Source organism: Neoarius graeffei, chromosome 9, assembly GCF_027579695.1.
Source record: "Neoarius graeffei isolate fNeoGra1 chromosome 9, fNeoGra1.pri, whole genome shotgun sequence".
In the NCBI taxonomy this organism is placed as follows: Eukaryota; Metazoa; Chordata; class Actinopteri; order Siluriformes; family Ariidae; genus Neoarius; species Neoarius graeffei.
Genome location: NC_083577.1, coordinates 33,679,150 through 33,702,688, shown reverse-complemented (window position 1 = coordinate 33,702,688; position 23,539 = coordinate 33,679,150).

Genomic DNA, 23,539 nt, shown 5'->3' with positions numbered 1-23,539 from the left:
CTGAAACACCAGATTCAAAAATACGGAGTGTAGAGCTGTCTTAGGTGTGGGTGGAGCACAGAGGACGGCAGGACAAAGCTTCAGGTAATAACAGGCTTTTATTTCCAGACTTTTCAGTCTAACAATAGTTCTATTGGGTAAATACACACACACACGCTGTGTTCTTGTCCCGGGAAGAGCTCTCCTCTGCTCTCCCTCTGCCTCCTTAAATAGGGCACGGTTACTGGGAAGACACACAAACACAGGTTAATTACCGTCAGGTGTAGTGATTCTGCCACTCACCTTCCCTGGCTCCGCCCTCCTGTCACAGACCGGCGCTTGACCACGCCCCCGCTGCCACATACCTCCACCGCCTGACTCAGGCCGGGTGGCCATCCGGCCCGCAGCCGACCCCCCCCCCCCCCCCCCTTGACGGGAGAGGAAGTCCGCCACGACCATCTGCGCCCCCGGCCTGTGGACCACCTTGAAATTGAAGGGTTGGAGTGCCAGATACCAATGGGTGATCCGTGCGTTGGCATCTTTCATGTGGTGGAGCCACTGGAGGGGCGCGTGGTCCGAACAGAGGGTGAAAGGGCGCCCCAGCAGGTAGTAACCGAGGGCGAGGACCGCCCACTTGATCGCCAGGCATTCTTTCTCAATAGTGCTGTAGCGCCCCTCACGCACCGACAGCTTCCTGCTAATGTACAGGATGGGTCGGTCCTCCCCCTCCACCTCCTGGGACAACACCGCCCCCAGCCCTCTGTCCGACACGTCGGTCTGCAACACAAAAGGGAGAGAAAAGTCAGGGGAGTGTAATAGTGGCCCCCCACACAGTGCAGCCTTTACCTCAGAGAAAGCCCGCTGGCACTGCTCCGTCCACTGGACCGGATCTGGTGCCCCCTTTTTAGTGAGGTCACTCAGCGGGCTGGTGACGTCCGAATAATTAGGTATAAACCTACAATAGTAGCCAGCCAGCCCCAGGAAGTGTCTCACCCCCTTTTTGGTCTTGGGCCTCGGGCAGGCCGCAATCGCTGCTGTCTTATTAATTTGGGGACGCACCTGCCCGTTGCCCAAGTGGAAGCCCAGATACCGTACTTCCACCCGCCCAATCGCACACTTCTTTGGGTTGGCAGTGAGACCCGCCTGCCTCAGCGACCTAAGGATGGGCCTCAGGTGTTGCAATTGCCGCTGCCAGTCGTTAGTATAAATGATTATATCATCAAGATATGCGGCCGCATAGGTGGCGTGGGGCCGGAGGACCCTGTCCATCAGCCGCTGAAACGTAGCGGGCACCCCAAACAGCCCGAAAGGAAGTGTGACAAATTGGTGTAAGCCGAACGGTGTGGAAAAGGCCATTTTCTCCCGGGATAATGGAGTCAAGGGGATCTGCCAATATCCCTTCGTCAAATCCAGTGTCGAGTAAAAGCGAGCCGTGCCTAGTCGATCGAGCAGCTCGTCAATACGAGGCATTGGGTACGCGTCGAATTTAGACACCGCGTTGACTTTTCTATAGTCCACACAGAACCGGACCGACCCGTCGGCCTTGGGTACCAAGACCACCGGGCTGCTCCAGTCACTGTGGGACTCCTCGACGATGCCCATTTCGAGCATGGTTTGAAGTTCTTCCCGAACCGCCTTTTTTTTGTGTTCGGGTAGCCTGTAAGGGCGGCTACGCACTACCACCCCCGGGGGCGTCTCTATGTGGTGTTCTATGAGGTTAGTGCGACCGGGCAGGGGCGAGAACACATCCGAAAACTCGGCCTGCAACTGGGCGACCTCCGTGAGTTGGGTCGGGGAGAGGTGGTCTCCACAGGGGACCGGAGAGGTATGTGATGCCAATCTCCCTTTTTGAACCTCTGGCCCCAGCTCCGCCTTCTCCGGAACTACCGACACCAACGCCATGGGTACCTCCTCGTTCCAGAGTTTAAGCAGATTGAGGTGGTAGATCTGTAGCGCCCCCCCGTCCGTTCGCCTCACCTCATAGTCGACGTCCCCGACTCGCCGTGTGACCTCAAAGGGTCCTTGCCACTTGGCGATTAATTTGGAGCTCGACGTGGGCAACAGTACGAGTACCTTATCTCCCGAAGTGAACTCTCTAAGGCGCGTGCCCTTGTTGTACAGGCGGGCTTGCCGTTCCTGGGCCTGCCGCAAATTCTCCTGAGTTAGGTGGGTGAGCGTGTGGAGTTTTGTGCGCAGGTCCATAACGTACTGAATTTCGTTTTTACTCTGTGAAGGTCCCTCCTCCCAATTTTCTCGCAGCACATCTAAAATGCCGCGTGGCTTACGCCCGTATAACAATTCAAATGGGGAGAACCCCGTGGAGGCTTGGGGGACCTCTCGCACTGCAAATAACAAGGGTTCGAGCCATTTATCCAAGTTACGTGCGTCCTCACTTACACATTTTTTAATTATATTCTTGAGGGTGCGATTGAACCGTTCAACTAAACCGTCCGTTTGTGGGTGATAAACGCTGGTGCAGATCGGCTTAATACCTAATAGCCCATACAGTTCGCTCAGTGTTCGTGACATAAACGAGGTGCCTTGGTTAGTCAGAATCTCTTTCGGGATTCCAACTCGGGAGATGATGCAGAAGAGGGCCTCCGCAATACTGCGTGCTGAGATATTGCGAAGAGGCACTGCTTCCGGGTATCGCGTTGCATAGTCCACCAGAACTAATATAAAGCGGTACCCTCGTGTTGACCGATTTAATGGCCCGACGAGATCCATCCCAATTCTTTCGAACGGGGTCTCGATTGATGGTAGGGGGCACAAAGGCGCTTTTGGAATGGCCGCTGGATTTACTAACTGGCATTCGCGGCACGCTGTACACCACCTACGGACATCGCCGCGAATCCCTGGCCAATAGAATCGGGCCATTATTTGGGCTAGTGTCTTATCCTGCCCTAGGTGTCCAGCCATGGGATTAAAGTGAGCCGCCTGGAATACCAATTCCCGGCGGCTCTTTGGAATTAACAGCTGTGTGACTCACTCTTTCGTCTGAGTGTCCTGCGTCACTTGGTATAATCTATCCTTCATAATAGAAAAATAGGGGAAGGGCGGGGTGGCGTTCGGCTGGAGTGTTTGACCATCGATTACTCTCACTTGGTCAAACGCATGTCGCAGAGTCTTGTCTCGCGATTGTTCTAATGGGAAATCCGTGAGGGATTCCCCAACAGAAAGAGGAGGAGCCGGCGGCTCCTCACTCTGTCGCGGAGATGACATAGATGGCTCTGCGACAGCAGCTCCAGCCAAAGCGACACCGGGACCTCCCCCTGTCAAATGGCAGGACCCACTCTTTACTAGGCGCGTCATTAAACCCCGAAATCCTGGCCAATCAGTCCCCAAAATTAAAGAGTGGGTAAGGCGAGGATTAACCGCCGCCTTCACTATATGTGAACCGACACCAAAGGGTAGCTGTGAACATCCCTGTGCACACACAACACCTTCACCCCCTGTGCTACCCCCAATGCCTCGTCTTGCACCAGGCTTTGGCGGATCGAGGTCTGATTGCAACCAGAATCCACCAACGCCTGATATGTAGCCCCTTGGACACTCACCGGTATGCGATACGCTCCGGCCCGATCGGGGGCGGCCTCTGGCGCGTCGGGGATCCGTACCACCGCGCCCACCTCCATTGCTGCGCACTGTTGTTGCAGGTGGCCCGGCTCCCCGCAGCGCCAGCAAACCAGCCCGGGCTTTCCCTCTGCACCGGTGCTCTGGGGCTCACTCACCTGAGGGGGGGGAGAGACAGACACAGAAGGGAGAAACGGGAGGGCACCACGGGTGCGGCGGGCCGGCTGGGGTGGAGCCGGCCCCCGTCTCCGTGGTGGGGGAATGGGGCGAGGACAGGACACAGAAGGGAGGGGAGGAAGAGAGAGAGGAGAGAAGAGAAGACGTTGACGGCTGTCCTGCCGCCGGAACAGCCGCCAAATGATCCTCCGCCAGTCCTACTGCCTGATCTAGCGACGCCAGGCGGTGACACTGGACCCACTCCGCGGTTCCGGCTGGTAAGCGGGCGATGAACTGCTCCAGCACCACCTGATCGATGATTCCCTCGGCGTCGCAATCGTCGGCCCTCAGCCACCACCAGCAGGTGTCCCGGAGCTGCTGGCCGAACGCGAACGGCCGGCCGACTTCCTCCAACCGCAGCGCGCAGAAGCGCTGACGCTGTTGTTCTGGTGTGTGCCCCACGCGCTGGAGGACGGCCCAGCGAAGGTCAGCGTAGGCCAGCCGGCAGTCGGCGGGTAGCTGTAGCGCGGCCAGCTGCGCCTCTCCCGTCAGGAGGGGGAGGAGGCGCGCCGCGCGCTGCTCCATCGGCCACCCCGAGGCTTCGGCGACCTGTTCGAACAATGCGAGGAATGCCTCGGGGTCGTCCTGCGGGCCCATCTTGGTCACGGTGAGGGGAGACGGGCCCGCGGCCGGGGCGCTGGTGGACCCCGCCGACGCGAGGAGATGCCGGAACGCCTCGTGATCTTCCTGCTGGGCCAGCACCAGGGCTTTGAAGCGCCACTCTTGTTCCTTTCGGAGCGTGACGAGCGCCTGGTGCTGGCTTTGCTGAGCTGTGGCGAGGGCATGGACCAGATCCGCGAACGGGGAGGATTCCATGGGGCTGCTGGGTTGGTGCTCCACCTTTCCCGGGTTTCGGCACCACTGTAGAGCTCTCTTAGGTGTGGGTGGAGCACAGAGGATGGCAGGACAAAGCTTCAGGTAATAACAGGCTTTTATTGCCAGACTTTTCAGTCTAACAATAGTTCTATTGGGTAAATACACACACACACGCTGTGTTCTTGTCCCGGGAAGAGCTCTCCTCTGCTCTCCCTCTGCCTCCTTAAATAGGGCGCGGTTACTGGGAAGACACACAAACACAGGTTAATTACCATCAGGTGTAGTGATTCTGCCACTCACCTTCCCTGGCTCCGCCCTCCTGTCACAGACCGGCGCTTGACCACGCCCCCGCTGCCACACGGAGATATAAAAATGGTCAAGTTGACAGCGAAGCGCCCCACACACAAAGCACGAGGAGTAAAACTCCATACTTAAGAGAATATGGTAATGCATCAACCTGATTTTTGATGGCTTTTGTGACCAACCGATGTACATGTACCAGCACAGGGAACCCAATCATAAGTGCAAGGTAACGCATCTCATAAAGACTTGTACACCAGACAACAAAATTTGTATCTATAGAAGTTGGATGGGTTTTTATCCAGCACTTATTTTTAATTTGGTTTTGAAAAGATAATGTGGGATTATTTACTAACACATTTTACAGCAAATATTCATGACAGTTTAATATAAAACTAGTTAAAACAGTTTTATTAGTCTAATAGCTTGTTGGACAATTGACAATTGTAACCAGAAAACTGTTTGATATCAAGTTTGAAATATCAAGATTGCAGCTCTAACCCTTGGAGCTCATATGTTGCATTCAGTTGAGGAGTATTTTTTCCAGTAGGTTTTTTCCCCTGAAGGTATTTATCCTACTTTTTTTTTCATAGTGGGCAACATATATTTGCACTGTATGCTTTTTTACCTGAACAATTTCTTACGCTTCACACTCATGTAAACATAATTATCGTATAGTTCAATAGCAATTATGAGCATCTTTTCTTAGTTTTCAATAATCTAAACCTACTGTGGATCGATATCAATTAGTTCTTATGTCCAAAAATATTCAATCGTAACTATGTAGTAATGATGTAAAGTGAAAACACTGGTTCACTGCTGTCCACCAGCAGAGTCACACCATTAACCCTTTGATGCAAAACATGGGTCAAAAGTGACCTGGCTGAGTTTTTATCTTCTATATCTTTGCAATAAATTAATTCCATCATTCAGTATTCAAGGTATTCCTCAATTAACTTGTTTTTGATCATCATACAACCCCGATTCCAAAAAAGTTGGGACAAAGTACAAATTGTAAATAAAAACGGAATGCAATAATTTACAAATCTCAAAAACTGATATTGTATTCACAACAGAACATAGACAACATATCAAATGTTGAAAGTGAGACATTTTGACATTTCATGCCAAATATTGGCTCATTTGAAATTTCATGACAGCAACACATCTCAAAAAAGTTGGGACAGGGGCAATAAGAGGCTGGAAAAGTTAAAGGTACAAAAAAGGAACAGCTGGAGGACCAAATTGCAACTCATTAGGTCAATTGGCAATAGGTCATTAACATGATTGGGTATAAAAAGAGCATCTTGGAGTGGCAGCGGCTCTCAGAAGTAAAGATGGGAAGAGGATCACCAATCCCCGTAATTCTGCGCCGACAAATAGTGGAGCAATATCAGAAAGGAGTTCGACAGTGTAAAATTGCAAAGAGTTTGAACATATCATCATCTACAGTGCATAATATCATCAAAAGATTCAGAGAATCTGGAAGAATCTCTGTGCGTAAGGGCCAAGGCCGGAAAACCATACTGGGTGCTCGTGATCTTCGGGCCCTTAGACGGCACTGCATCACATACAGGCATGCTTCTGTATTGGAAATCACAAAATGGGCTCAGGAATATTTCCAGAGAACATTATCTGTGAACACAATTCACCGTGCCATCCGCCGTTGCCAGCTAAAACTCTATAGTTCAAAGAAGAAGCCGTATCTAAACATGATCCAGAAGCGCAGACGTCTTCTCTGGGCCAAGGCTCATTTAAAATGGACTGTGGCAAAGTGGAAAACTGTTCTGTGGTCAGACGAATCAAAATTTGAAGTTCTTTATGGAAATCAGGAACGCCGTATCATTCGGACTAAAGAGGAGAAGGACGACCCAAGTTGTTATCAGCGCTCAGTTCAGAAGCCTGCATCTCTGATGGTATGGGGTTGCATTAGTGCATGTGGCATGGGCAGCTTACACATCTGGAAAGACACCATCAATGCTGAAAGGTATATCCAGGTTCTAGAGCAACATATGCTCCCATCCAGACGACGTCTCTTTCAGGGAAGACCTTCCATTTTCCAACATGACAATGCCAAACCACATACTGCATCAATTACAGCATCATGGCTGCGTAGAAGAAGGGTCCGGGTACTGAACTGGCCAGCCTGCAGTCCAGATCTTTCACCCATAGAAAACATTTGGTGCATCATAAAACGGAAGATACGACAAAAAAGACCTAAGACAGTTGAGCAACTAGAATCCTACATTAGACAAGAATGGGTTAACATTCCTATCCCTAAACTTGAGCAACTTGTCTCCTCAGTCCCCAGACGTTTACAGACTGTTGTAAAGAGAAAAGGGGATGTCTCACAGTGGTAAACATGGCCTTGTCCCAACTTTTTCGAGATGTGTTGTTGTCATGAAATATAAAATCACCTAATTTTTCTCTTTAAATGATACATTTTCTCAGTTTAAACATTTGATATGTCATCTATGTTCTATTCTGAATAAAATATGGAATTTTGAAACTTCCACATCATTGCATTCCGTTTTTATTTACAATTTGTACTTTGTCCCAACTTTTTTGGAATCGGGGTTGTACAACCTTATTTTATTTTTTCCTTTCTTACTTTTTGAATAAAAACCCTTTTTGTATCACTACCCTTCTAATGCACAACATGGGTCAAAAACGACCTGCATTCATTTTCCAGGTTATTTCATGCATGGCTGAGTGTTTCTATTATATACTTTTGAAATAAATTCATTTTGTCATTTACTTTTCCAAATACAGTGGGGCAAAAAAGTATTTAGTCAGCCACCAATTGTGCAAGTTCTCCCACTTAAAAAGATGAGAGAGGCCTGTAATTTTCATCATAGGTACACTTCAACTATGAGAGACAGAATGGGGGGAAAGAATCCAGGAAATCATATTGTAGGATTTTTAATGAATTAATTGGTAAATTCCTCGGTAAAATAAGTATTTGGTCACCTACAAACAAGCAAGATTTCTGGCTCTCACAGACCTGTAACTTCTTCTTTAAGAGGCTCCTCTGTCCTCCACTCATTACCTGTATTAATGGCACCTGTTTGAACTCATTATCAGTATAAAAGACACCTGTCCACAACCTCAAACAGTCGCACTCCAAACTCCACTATGGCCAAGACCAAAGAGCTGTCAAAGGACACCAGAAACAAAATTGTAGACCTGTACCAGGCTGGGAAGACTGAATCTGCAATAGGTAAGCAGCTTGGTGTGAAGAAATCAACTGTGGGAGCAATTATTAGAAAATAGAAGACATACAAGACCATTGATAATCTCCCTCAATCTGGGGCTCCATGCAAGATCTCACCCCGTGGGGTCAAAATGATCACAAGAATGGTGAGCAAAAATCCCAGAATCACACGGGGGGACCTAGTGAATGACCTGCAGAGAGATGGGACCAAAGTAATAAAGGCTACCATCAGTAACACACTACGCCGCCAGGGACTCAAATCCTGCAGTGCCAGATGTGTCTCCCTGCTTAAGCCAGTACATGTCCAGGCCCGTCTGAAGTTTGCTAGAGAGCATTTGGATGATCCAGAAGAGGACTGGGAGAATGTCATATGGTCAGATGAAACCAAAATAGAACTTTTTAGTAAAAACTCAACTTGTTGTGTTTGGAGGAGAAAGAATGCTGAGTTGCATCCAAAGAACACCATACGTACTGTGAAGCATGAGGGTGGAAACATCATGCTTTGGGGCTGTTTTTCTGCAAAGGGACCAGAACGACTGATCCATGTAAAGGAAAGAATGAATGGGGCCATATATCATGAGATTTTGAGTGAAAACCTCCTTCCATCAGCAAGGGCATTGAAGATGAAACATGGCTGGGTCTTTCAGCATGACAATGATCCCAAACACATCGCCCGGGCAACGAAGGAGTGGCTTCGTAAGAAGCATTTCAAGGTCCTGGAGTGGCCTAGCCAGTCTCCAGATCTCAACCCCATAGAAAATCTTTGGAGGGAGTTGAAAGTCCGTGTTGCCCAGCGACAGCCCCAAAACATCACTGCTCTAGAGGAGATCTGCATGGAGGAATGGGCCAAAATACCAGCAACAGTGTGTGAAAACCTTGTGAAGACTTACAGAAAACGTTTGACCTCTGTCATTGCCAATAAAGGGTATATAACAAAGTATTGAGATGAACTTTTGTTATTGACCAAATACTTATTTTACACCATAATTTGCAAATAAATTATTTTAAAATCAGACAATGTGATTTTCTGGATTTTTTTTTTCTCATTTTGTCTCTCATAGTTGAAGTGTACCTATGATGAAAATTACAGGCCTCTCTCATCTTTTTAAGTGGGAGAACTTGCACAATTGGTGACTGACTAAATAACTTTTTTGCCCCACTGTATGCAGTAAATATCTTGTTTTTGTTTAACACAAATCATCATTTTTATTTTCCCTTTCTTAAGTGATGAACAAGCACAGCTTTTGTAATTCTACATCAAGTTTACACACACGGGTCAGAAACGACCCGCATGCATTTACTACAGCGTTTGGTGGGAACTGTGAATTGTGCTTGTGTCAGACATTTTACAGCTCAGCACAGCGCCCTTTGCCCATCTAATACATGTAAGTAATGTTTTTCAATTGTTCTAACATTACCTTAGAAAAAATTATGTTTAGGTTCCCTTGAGAGTGAGTAGATTACTTGTCAGAAAGTTACAAGTAATTATTATTAGCTACCGAGCTGTTGACATATTCTACTTTAGTTAGCTAATTTTATTGTAGTTGTCTTAGCTAACTACATAGTTAATAAATAAATAACTGGCCCCATTCACTGCTAAAGTAATTACTTGAAACAAATTATTATTATAGTATTAAGACATTTAATTTTAAATCACACTTGGATGACCCATGTGTAATAATATAAAAAGTATTTTTGTTCATAAAGTAGAAAAGAAAAAATTAAATTAATGATTTGTAGTAATTAAAAACAAGATATTTAAAGAATAATTAGAATATTAAATCATAAAATAAATTGATTTCAAAAGATAGAGCAAAGAAAAACTCAGTCAGCATGAAATAACCTGGAAAATGAATGCGGGTCATTTTTGACCCATGTTGTGCATTAGAAGGGGTGTGCATATGTTTTGCATCAAAGGGTTAAAATATCGTGGTGTTGTTTCTGATGCATAGCATGCAGTGTCAAAGAAAGGAATAAATATGTATTCATAACTGTGATGCATATGCCATTATTGGTATCACTGTCACAAGACAATGTAGCAATTTATTGACAAAAAATACACTATACTACACAATTCAATGGTTCATATGGTATAATAGTATTATTCTATTCAGGTTGATTTTGTGACCTTGCAAATGTTTTGCTCATACGTACACTCATCAGGAGCTCTGTTTTTAGTCAGTGCCTATAGGATATTACACGGTGGCACGACGATATCAAGTTTATCTTTGAGTGGTGAACATATTTCACAAGTGAGCGCAGCGAATTCATGAAATAGTTTTCAACACGAGAAGATAAACTTCATACCTTCGTGACACCATGTAGTATTCTTTTTATTATATTGACACATTTACAGAAACAGAAATACGCAAGGGTGGCACGGTGGTGTAGTGGTTAGCGCTGTCGCCTCACAGCAAGAAGGTCCGGGTTCGAGCCCCGTGGCCGGCGAGGGCCTTTCTGTGTGGAGTTTGCATGTTCTCCCCGTGTCCACGTGGGATTCCTCCGGGTGCTCCGGTTTCCCCCACAGTCCAAAGACATGCAGGTTAGGTTAACTGGTGACTCTAAATTGACCGTAGGTGTGAATGTGAGTGTGAATGGTTGTCTGTGTCTATGTGTCAGCCCTGTGATGACCTGGCGACTTGTCCAGGGTGTACCCCGCCTTTCGCCCGTAGTCAGTTGGGATAGGCTCCAGCTTGCCTGCGACCCTGTAGAAGGATAAAGCGGCTAGAGATAATGAGATGAGATGAGAAATACGCAAGTTAATCATCTCATCTCATCTCATTATCTCTAGCCGCTTTATCCTTCTACAGGGTTGCAGGCAAGCTGGAGCCTATCCCAGCTGACTATGGGCGAAAGGCGGGGTACACCCTGGACAAGTCGCCAGGTCATCACAGGGCTGACACATAGACACAGACAACCATTCACACTCACATTCACACCTACGGTCAATTTAGAGTCACCAGTTAACCTAACCTGCATGTCTTTGGACTGTGGGGGAAACCGGAGCACCCGGAGGAAACCCACGCGGACACGGGGAGAACATGCAAACTCCGCACAGAAAGGCCCTCGCCGGCCACGGGGCTCGAACCCGGACCTTCTTGCTGTGAGGCGACAGTGCTAACCACTACACCACCGTGCCGCCCCAAGTTAATCAAAAGAATTTTAATTTTGAACTAGTTCGCCATTTTGACAATGCGAATCAAGTCAGAGGGAAAAAATTGGAAGTGACATCATCCATATTCTTACAAGTGAAGATATTAGAAAATATGTTACTCAGGTGCGGGATGTATTTAGTATGAAAAACATGGAGTTTTTCAATACAAGAAGTTAAACTTCATGTTTGCAAGCCAACGTATAATTTTCTTTTTATTATATAGACACATTCACAAACAAAAACTATGCAAGTTGATAAAAACAATTCATTGATATCTTCATGAGTGAAGATACTGGAAAATGTTACTCAATGTCCTGGATGTGTCACACCCACGCACGTTGGCTGAGTCTCGCGCACACTCTGGACAGCACATGCTACAAACGGACTCACGCACGAGTGCCACTAATGACTCACATCGGCAGCGGATTAAGGTGCAATCAGCATGCATATATAAGGATGCCTGAGTCTGACTCACATTGCAAAGTATTGAGTTATTGAGACACTTTACAGAACCGTGCCATTTGTATTGTTTTCCTGGTTTCTGATTCCTGATCCCTGTTCCTTGTTGTTGATTCTGCTTTTGTCTGTGATAGTCTGTTTGTACCATGCCCGCCCTATTGCCTGTTACACCATTGACGATTTCGCCCACACATGCACGATCATGCATGTGAACACACAAGTGAGCAATGAGTACACACAGATACCCAGAGCAGTGGGCAGCAATGCTATATCACCCGGGGAGCAGTTGGGGGATAGGTGCCTTGCTCAGGGGCACTTCAGCCCAAGGCCGCCCCATGTTAACTTAACCGCATTTCTTTGAACTGTGGAGGAAACTGGAGCACCCAGAGGAAACCCAGCCAGACACAGGGAGAACATGCAAACTCCACACAGAAAGGCCCCTGTCAGCCACTGGGCTTGAACCCAGAACCTTCTTGCTGTGAGGCAACAATGCTAACCACTACACCACCATGCTGCCTGTTTTAATTTTGATGATTATGGCTTATAGCTCATGAAAATCAGAAATCCAATACCTCAAGTTATTAGAATATTTCCTGAGATCAATCAAAAAGGATTTACAATACAGAAATATCCAAGTTCTGAAAAGAATGTTCATTTAAACATTCAATACTTGGTTGGGGCTCTTTCACCACAAATTACTGCATCAATACGGCGTGGCATGGAGGCGATCAGCCTGTGGCACTGCTGAGGCGTTATTGAAGCCCAGGTTGCTTTGATAGTGGTCTTCAGCTTATCTGTATTTTTGGGTCGGGTGTTTCTCATCTTCTTCTTGACAACATACCATAGATTCTCTGGTGGAGTTCAGGTCAGGTGAGTTGGCTGGCCAATCAAGCACAGTAATATCATGGTCAGCAAAACCATTTGGTAGTAGTTTTGGCACTGTGGGCAAGTGCTAAGTCCTTCCGGAAAAGGAAATTGGCATCTCCATAAAGCTTTTCAGCAGATGGAAGAATGAAGTGCTCTAAAATCTCCTGGTAGATGGCTGCATTGACTTTGGACTTGATAAAACACAGTGGACCAACACCAGCAGATGACATGGCACCCCCAAATCATCACAGACTGTAGAAACCTTTCCACTCTTCCTCCAGACTCTTGGACCTTGATTTCCAAATGAAATGCAAAATTTACTTTCATCTGAAAAGAGGACTTTGAACCACTGAGCAACAGTCCAGTTCTTTCTCTCCTGAGCCCAGGTAAGACACATCTGATGTTGACTCTGTTTCAAGGGACAAAAAAAACAAAACAAAAAAAAAATCTTAAATGGTGAGGGGCATCATGGATATGTAATACCTTTGAATAGATGACTGTACAGAAGCAGGAGAAGGCTCATATTTAAATTTTGTCAACCTCTTTTGAAATTATGGAAATATTTCAATGACAATAATGCTTATTGTCAGCTGTCAATCACAACAGGTTGAATTTTTTAGTATTCCAATTCCTGTGCTGTGTGGCATACACTGACAGTGACACAGTAGCAGCATGGATGGCATGAATCTCATTTATTACTGAATTCCTGAGAAATATTTCAGTGACAAAGAGAATGAATTGGTAATGTGAAGTCAAAGAGTCTTCCAGTGGAGCAATAGTGTTATGCATGTCAATCACAAGTACATTCCTATCCAACTTAGTATGAAAGTTTCAACAATAGTTGTGATGCAGTTGAATTAATAGTAGTAATAGTATTTAAATGTTTAATAGTAGTATTAATAATACTAGTATGAATAGAATACTAGAAGTAGAATAATAATACTACTATTATACTGATTAATAAATATATACTCTTCCATCCATTATCTATATCCGCTTATCCTGTTCTACAGGGTCGCAGGCAAGCTGGAGCCGATCCCAGCTGACTATGGGTGAGAGGCGGGGTACACCCTGGACAAGTCACCAGGTTATTGCAAGGCTGACACAGAGACAAACAACCATTCACACCTACAGTCAATTTAGAGCCACCAGTTAGCCTAACCTGCATGTCTTTGGGGGAAACCGGAGCACCCAGAGGAAACCCATGCAGAGAACATGCAAACTCCACACAGAAAGGCCCTCGCCAACTGCTGGACTCAAACCCAGGACCTTCTTGCTGTGAGGCAACAATGATAACCACTACACCACCATGCCACCCAACACACACACACACACACACACACACACACACACACACACACATATATTACTAATAGTATAACTATTATACTAATCAATAATAATAATTAGTAGTAGTAGTAGAAAAGCCTAAAATTAATATTAATTCTTAATGAAACATTTTGCAATTATCTTATATTTGCAAGAAAATACTTCCTGGTTGTTGGACTTGTTACAAAGTAAAGACTATTTTGGTGTTACTGAGTGTCAGTGAAGAATTTAATTTCACCAAACCATTTTTGGCAAGGGGGAATTATAATTACTTAATTAGTATCTAAAGGACAGTCTAGCCTGAGTTTAATCAGGACAAAGTTTCGTTAGCCTCCTGTACCTATGTATGATGTTTTCCCAAAAAATACATTCAGAAAATGTCATACTACATACATTATAAGATGGGAACACTATATTTCTTACTTTGCCTAAGCCTCTGACATCACTTCTGCAGGGTTTTTAAAACCAAAGTCATAGTAAAAGTCATACATCATTGTCATTTAACATGCCAAGTATGCATGTCTAAGCATGAATAATTTAGAGCATATTAAAATGTTAAGGCAACATAGTGCTTTAATTATGATTAAATAGAGGAAAACAAACACATCATTGATGATGGCTGTAATGATGAAGTTCCATGGCACAATGTCATGGGATTCCTAAATGCTGCCAACATCTGGTACTGAAAAATTACAAAACACTGCTTATGGATGTAAATAATTTAATTCCAGTGCTCAAACCATTCTCCCCTGAGAAGCTTGACCTACTGATTACAGTGGAACATGCATGATACAAAACAACCAACCAGTTTAATGCAAGGATCTGTACATTATTGGGTTACTCAGAAATAAATTAGGCAGCAGAACAGGGAAAGTGGTTAAAAGAGAAAATTGTAAAACATCTGAAGGCTTTGATGTGTGTAAAGAGAAGTCAGAGAGTCTTTTTTTATTATCCTCTGACTTCTCTTTACATACATCAACCTTCATGAGTTTGTTTTCTAGCCTCTTTTGTTTTAATGAGCCCTGCATTGAGGTCATTTGTCATGTTATGTCAATTATAAAGATGCCTGCATACAAGTGGGTTTTAGGCATTTAAGGATTAAAAAAAAAGTTTGTACTTATTCTCTCTGAAAAAAAAATATCCTCAATGCCTTTTTAAACTTTGAATATTTTAATGTTTATTTTTAGGTTGGATAGTATTCATTCATTCATTAATTCATTCACTCACTTATTTGGGCTTTCCATCCATCCTAATCCATCCCTCCCGCCCAATCCAATCCATCTATTCCAGCCAATCCAATCCCCATTCCAGCCAATCCAATCTCCAATCCATCCATCCATCTCTCCCACCCTCCCAATCCATCCATTCCATTTAATCCAATCCCCAATCCATCCATCCATCCTCAATCTACTCATCTACCAATTTCCCATTCTATTCATCCCCAATTTCTCAGTCCACCAATCTCCCAATTTCCCAATCCAACTATCCCCTAATTTCCCATTTCCATCCATCCCACATTCCCAATTTCTCATTTACATTCAATCCCTAATTTCCATCTATCTCATTCCCATTAAGTAAATAAACAGGAGAGTGGGGAATGAATTAAAACAACCCATGATAAAAAAAAAGAAAAGCAAAGTTGAACTACTGAATGACCTGAACAAGCACAATGACCTGCCCATGCATACAAAACATGTACATTATTTACTTATTTACAATTTACTGTCTAATTATCAGCAGTGAAAGTTTAAATTCACCAAAGATTTCATCCATTTCAATGCTACCCTCTGGCTCTGGAGCAAACACAACCAGTCATCAAATATAATACACACTTCAAATTGGCAGATTTAATTATCAAACCAATTTATCTTTAAATTGACCATTCCATCTGATTAGGTGATAGATGTTAAAACAGGTAACCTTTTCATTCTACAATAAAGCTCAGATGCTCTAAAAAATTCTCACTAATCTAATTAAACTGCACCTATGTAAACAAGTATTTTAAAAAATGCAAACGGCATAGTGAGTTTCTTAATTTTTACACAAATATTTACTTCCATAAACCTCTTTACAACACATTACAAAGAAATGGAGAGGTCAAATTGGTAGCCTTGCAGTCAGGACCCTTTTGGATTTTCTTTTCAGTGTCATAAAGTGGTGCTGTTTAAAAGCATGTAGTATACCCATTCTTTCATATCTTCTGTCTGAAACATATTCATCTCAGTCAGAACTGATAGTCCACTTCACATAGGTTCCACAACCATGCATTCTGATGAACAAAGCAAGCACTCTACAACAGAAACATTTGTAAACCCCCCCCCCCCCCCACTCAATTACTTGTAATTACCTGCAATTGTTGATATTGAGGCATATTAAGCATATGTTTTTGCTACAAAAACGTAAAAAAATTGCCGTTTCAAATTTCTAGATTGAATAGAGGCAGTCCCCTTTAGACTTTCTATAAAATAATTATTGAAACTAACATAATTTAGCATTAGAAAACATTACTCTAAGTTACATAGCAAATAAAACATGACAAGGCATGCTCATCTCATCTCATTATCTCTAGCCGCTTTATCCTGTTCTCCAGGGTCGCAGGCAAGCTGGAGTCTATCCCAGCTGACTACAGGCGAAAGGCGAGGTACACCCTGGACAAGTTGCCAGGTCATCACAGGGCTGACACATACAGTGGGGCAAAAAAGTATTTAGTCAGTCACCAATTGTGCAAGTTCTCCCACTTAAAAAGATGAGAGAGGCCTGTAATTTTCATCATAAGTATACCTCAACTATGAGAGACAGAATGAGAAAAAAAATCCAGAAAATCACATTGTCTGATTTTTAAAGAATTTATTTGCAAATTATGGTGGAAAATAAGTATTTGGTCAATAACAAAAGTTCATCTCAATACTTTGTTATATACCCTTTGTTGGCAATGACAGAGGTCAAACATTTTCTGTAAGTCTTCACCAGGTTTTCACACACTGTTGCTGGTATTTTGGCCCATTCCTCCATGCAGATCTCCTCTAGAGCAGTGATGTTTTGGGGCTGTCGCTGGGCAACACGGACTTTCAACTCCCTCCAAAGATTTTCTATGGGGTTGAGATCTGGAGACTGGCTAGGCCACTCCAGGACCTTGAAATGCTTCTTATGAAGCCACTCCTTCATTGCCCAGGCGGTGTGTTTGGGATCATTGTCATGCTGAAAGACCCAGCCATGTTTCATCTTCAATGCCCTTGCTGATGGAAGGAGGTTTTCACTCAAAATCTCACGATACATGGCCCCATTCATTCTTTCCTTTACACGGATCAGTCGTCCTGGTCCCTTTGCAGAAAAACAGCCCCAAAGCATGATGTTTCCATCTCCATGCTTCACAGTAGGTATGGTGTTCTTTGGATGCAACTCAGCATTCTTTCTCCTCCAAACATGACAAGTTGAGTTTTTACCAAAAAGTTCTATTTTGGTTTCATCTGACCATACGACATTCTCCCAATCCTCTTCTGGATCATCCAAATGCTCTCTAGCAAACTTTAGACGGGCCTGGACATGTACTGGCTTAAGCAGGGGGACATGTCTGGCACTGCAGGATTTGGAGTCCCTGGCGGCATACAGTGGTGCTTGAAAGTTTGTGAACCCTTTAGAATTTTCTATATTTCTGCATAAATATGACCTAAAACATCATCAGATTTTCACACAAGTCCTAAAAGTAGATAAAGAGAACCCAGTTAAACAAATGAGACAAAAATATTATACTTGATCATTTATTTATTGAGGAAAATGATCCAATATTACATATCTGTGAGTGGCAAAAGTATGTGAACCTCTAGGATTAGCAGTTAATTTGAAGGTGAAATTAGAGTCAGGTGTTTTCCATCAATGGGATGACAATCAGGTGTGAGTGGGCACCCTGTTTTATTTAAAGAACAGGGATCTATCAAAGTCTGATCTTCACAACACATGTTTGTGGAAGTGTATCATGGCATGAACAAAGGAGATTTCTGAGGACCTCAGAAAAAGCGTTGTTGATGCTCATCAGGCTGGAAAAGGTTACAAAACCATCTCTAAAGAGTTTGGACTCCACCAATCCACAGTCAGACAGATTGTGTACAAATGGAGGAGATTCAAGACCATTGTTACTCTCCCTAGGAGTGGTTGACCAACAAAGATCACTCCAAGAGCAAGGCGTGTAATAGTCGGCGAGGTCACAAAGGACCCCAGGGTAACTTCTAAGCAACTGAAGGCCTCTCTCACATTGGCTAATGTTAATATTTGTGAGTCCACCATCAGGAGAACACTGAATACAATGGTGTGCATGGCAGGGTTGCAAGGAGAAAGCTAGTGCTCTCCAAAAAGAACATTGCTGCTCGTCTGCAGTTTGCTAAAGATCACGTGGACAAGCCAGAAGGCTATTGGAAAAATTTTCTGGACGGATGAGACCAAAATAGAACTTTTTGGTTTAAATGAGAAGCGTTATGTTTGGAGAAAGGAAAACACTGCATTCCAGCATAAGAACCTTATCCCATCTGTGAAACATGGTGGTGGTAGTGTCATGGTTTGGGCCTGTTTTGCTGCATCTGGGCCAGGAAGGCTTGCCATCATTGATGGAACAATGAATTCTGAATTATACCAGCAAATTCTAAAGGAAAATGTCAGGACATCTGTCCATGAACTGAATCTCAAGAGAAGGTGGGTCATGCAGCAAGACAATGACCCTAAGCACACAAGTCGCTCTCCTAAAGAATGCTTAAAGAAGAATAAGGTTAATGTTTTGGAATGGCCAAGTCAAAGTCCTGACCTTAATCCGATGGAAATGTTGTGGAAGGACCTGAAGCGAGCAGTTCATGTGAGGAAACCCACCAACATCCCAGAGTTGAAGCTGTTCTGTATGGAGGAATGGGCTAAAAATTCCTCCAAGCCGGTGTGCAAGACTGATCAACAGTTACCGCAAACGTTTAGTTGCAGTTATTGCTGCACAAGGGGGTCAGACCAGCTACTGAAAGCAAAGGTTCACATACTTTTGCCACTCACAGGTATGTAATATTGGATCATTTTCCTCAATAAATAAATGACCAAGTATAATATTTTTGTCTCATTTGTTTAACTGGGTTCTCTTTATCTACTTTTAGGACTTGTGTGAAAATCTGATGATGTTTTAGGTCATATTTATGCAGAAATATAGAAAATTCTAAAGGGTTCACAAACTTTCAAGCACCACTGTAGTGTGTTACTGATGGTAGCCTTTGTTACTTTGGTCCCATCTCTCTGCAGGTCATTCACTAGGTCCCCCCGTGTGGTTCTGGGATTTTTGCTCACCGTTCTTGTGATCATTTTGACCCCACGGGGTGAGATCTTGCATGGAGCCCCAGATCGAGGGAGATTATCAGTGGTCTTGTATGTCTTCCATTTTCTAATAATTGCTCCCACAGTTGATTTCTTCACACCAAGCTGCTTACCTATTGCAGATTCAGTCTTCCCAGCCTGATGCAGGTCTACAATTTTGTTTCTGGTGTCCTTTGACAGCTCTTTGGTCTTGGCCATAGTGGAGTTTGGAGTGTGACTGTTTGAGGTTGTGGACAGGTGTCTTTTATACTGATAACGAGTTCAAACAGGTGCCATTAATATAGGTAATGAGTGGAGGACAGAGGAGCCTCTTAAAGAAGAAGTTACAGGTCTGTGAGAGCCAGAAATCTTGCTTGTTTGTAGGTGACCAAATACTTATTTTACCGAGGAATTTACTAATTAATTCATTAAAAATCCTACAATGTGATTTCCTGGATTCTTTCCCCCCATTCTGTCTCTCATAGTTGAAGTGTACCTATGATGAAAATTACAGGCCTCTCTCATTTTTTTAAGTGGGAGAACTTGCACAATTGGTGGCTGACTAAATACTTTTTTGCCCCACTGTAGACACAACCATTCACACTCACACCTACAGTCAATTGAGAGTCACCAGTTAACCTAACCTGCATGTCTTCGGACTGTGGGGGAAACCAGAGCACCCGGAGGAAACCCATGTGGACACGGGGAGAACATGCAAACTCCGCACAAGGCATACTGTCATAGAAAATTAATCAAGACTTGGATTATATGATCTGATGTGGTCTGGCATGATAAAGTTGATTGTTTTCTAATAACAGCACACTGAAAGAGTGACACAGTGTACAAACATTAAAGTTAAGTCTTGGCAGAACAGTGGTGTAGTAGATAGCATTGCCACCTTTGAGATCCAGGGTCCCTGGTTAGCTCCTGAGCTTGGATTACTGTCTGTGTAGAGTTTTGCATGTTTTCTCCAAGTTCATGTGGGTTTCCTCCAAATTCTCTGGTTCCCTCCCACTGTCCAAAAGCATGCAGGTAAACACATTAGCAAGTGACTCCAGAGCCACGGGTGCAGGAGGAAAGCCTGGACCAGTATGCTGGCAGTGCAGGAAACCAGTGCACTTCCAGGACCAGTGCCAGATGATGGAGGTGGAGGCATTGGTCTGGATCCCTGACGAGCAACATATTGAGCAGAGCTATATCGTATAGACCAGATTCATCCTCCTTGACAGCTGTCATCAACAACAAACTCAGAGGACAAGCATGTTGGCTTCACTGTCTTTCTGTTTACCGAGTGTCCAACTTCTATGTTTTTTTTTTTCAAAAACCATATGGCTAATAAGGGCTTATTACCTGGATATTTTGATAAGATAGAATCAAAAAAGTCAAAAGAGTGATATTTGTTGAAATTATTGTTTATTTCTGGACAGGATCATGGACAATGAATTCCAAGATAATGTCAACATATGGCTGAGCATGACTTACATCCACGTTGGAATGTATTTGCTTTTTAAAGACAGTAGTTATACACAAGACTGCCTCATGAACTACAACAGCTTAAACTGCTATGAAAACTTTGCAAATGGATGGGTAAGAGAAGTCATTTGCAAAGTTTTTGGTGAGAAATGATTACTGATCACAAAGGTAAATGTGGTGTTACATGACACAATGTTGCTCTAACTTGATATGCAATATCTGATCCAAATAAAGTCTTTATTTGCAAATGTAAATAAAAATTGTTTTCCAGGTAAAGCATTCTCAAAGAATGTCAGAAAAAAAATATTAACACTATGGGTTATCTGCGAGGAAAAGGGGAAGATTTTGGCAGCACACTGTGATTGTATGGCACGTTTTGGAGAAAAATGAACTTGTACCGTAATCCTTTTGGAAAAAAAAAACTTGTAATCCTACTCCAGCTGCTGAAAAGCTAAATTCATTTCTTACATCCTTAATGAATTGTTTGTCCAAGCCTGCTGTATTTCTGTATTAGTATTTCTAATTGTTGGTCTTGAAGAACTGTAGGGAACTTCTCCTCCATGCAGCTCACCATAATCCCATGGTGGAGTATTTAGGTCAAGACAAAACACTGAACTGACTCATGGCCCATTTCTGTTAGTCAGGCATTTGCAAAAGTGCTTGCAGGTGGTGCACGACATGTCATGAATGTCAGCTGCTGAATCTGCCAGCCACCTCAAAAGTGCCATTATGCCCTTTACCATTAATCAAGCTCCCCTTTGAAAGAATTTTTATGACTCTCATTGGGCCTTTAGATTTAACAACATTAGGGCATCATTTTGTGTTAGTCCTAGTGGACTATGCGATGTAATACCCAGAATCAGTGTGTCTACACAACATTTCTGCACACAGTGTTGCAGAAGCACTCTTGCACATTATCTCCTGAGCTGGAATCTCTAAAGAAATCCTGATGGTTCAAGGCACAAGTTTTATGCCACACCCTTCATGAATTATATGAATTATTGGGGATTAAATCAATTCATACCAGTGTTTACCATCCACAAACAGACAGAATAGTTGAACAGTTTAATGGAACACTTAAAAACATGATTTATGAGTTCATGCAGGATGACATGAAAAATTGGTACAGGTGGGTGGATCCCCCCTTTTTTGCAGTATGAGAAGTTCTACAAGCCTCCACAGAGTTCTCCCCATTTGAATTATTGTATGGCTGCAAGCCTCATGGTGTTTTGGACATCATTAGGGGAAAAACGGGAGCAGGGACCTTGTGTGAGTAAGAATGAAATTTAGTATGTTCTTGACCTGACAGCAAAACTCCACACACTGAGTCACTTAACACAGAAAAATTTGCTACAGGCACAAGAATGACAATGCTGGCTGTACAGCCAGGGGCTCAGCAATGGGAATTTGAAGCAGAAGACAAAATACTAGTTTTACTACCTATGTCAAGTTCTAAATTATTTGCAAAGTGGCAATGAGGTCACATGGCAAGTTGGAGACATCAACTATGAGGTTAGGCAAATGGAAAGAGGTGGGGTAATTCAAGTATACCACCAAAATCTCCTAAAACTGTGGTGAAAGGAGGTGCCTGTGGCTCTGGTGAGGGTGGCAGCTGGGACTGGAGTTAAGTCCATAAAATGTGGCCCAACTCACCAAGGTCCCTTGTGGACACCACCTCTCACTGTTCCAGAGAGCAAAGGTTGCCAAGATGCATGGGGAGTTTTTGCCAGGTTTATGTGTTCTCACTTCTTCCTGGTCCCACTAATCTCATAGAGCACCACATCGAGACACTTCCAGGTGTGGTTGTGCACAGCAACCCATACTGCCTACCCTAAAAAGAATGTATTTTGAGATGAACTCAAGTCTATGCTCGACATGGGGTAATTGAGGAGTCACACAACAATTGGAGCAGCCTGGTGGTTTTGGTCCCCAAGACCAATGGGTCAGTCTGGTTCTGTGCAGCCTTAAGAAAGATCAGAGTGGTGTCTAAATTTGATGCATACCCAATGCCTCACATTAACATGCTGCTTGATCAGTTAGGCTTGGCTCACTTATTTGACACTGGATTTAATCAAGGGATATTGGCAGATCCCCTTGACTCTGATATCCCAAAAGAAAATAGCCTTTTCCATTTCCTTTGGGTTACACCAGTGCGTCACCCTTTTGTTTGGGCTGATTTGGGCACCAGAGATGTTTCATTGGCTCATGGACAGAATCCTTCCCCCACACAGTGCATATGCCACTGTCTATCTAGATGATATAATCATTTACAGTAATGATTGGCAATGACATGTGCAATGTCTGAGGGCTGTCATGAGATCAGATGGGCAGAACTCACAGCAAATCCAAGGGCATGTGAGTGGAAGTATAGTATCTGGGGTTCCACTTGGGTCATGGGCAGGTGTGTCACCAAATTGATAAGACAGCGGTGATTGTGACCTGCCCAAGACCAAAAAGGAGGTGAGACAGTTCCTGGGACCAGTTAACTATTATCATAGGTTTGTACCTAACTATTCAGACATCACCAGCTAGCTTACTCGTTTCACTAATAAGGGGTAACCAGATCCATTCCAGTGGACAGAACTGTGCCAAGAGGCATTCACTCAGGTGGAAGCTGCACTCTGTGATGGACCAATTCTACACTCTCATGACTTTTCTCTCCCTTTTGGTTTGCAGGCTGACACATTGGATGGAGAACTGGGGGCTGTCCTGTTCCAGGTGGTGGAGAGAGAAGAGCACCTCAAGCTGGACATTAGCCATAAGCTCTCAGTGAGAGAAACCACATACAGCACCATCACAAAGGAGTGTTTGGCCATCAAATGGGCAGTCCTTACCCTTGGTTA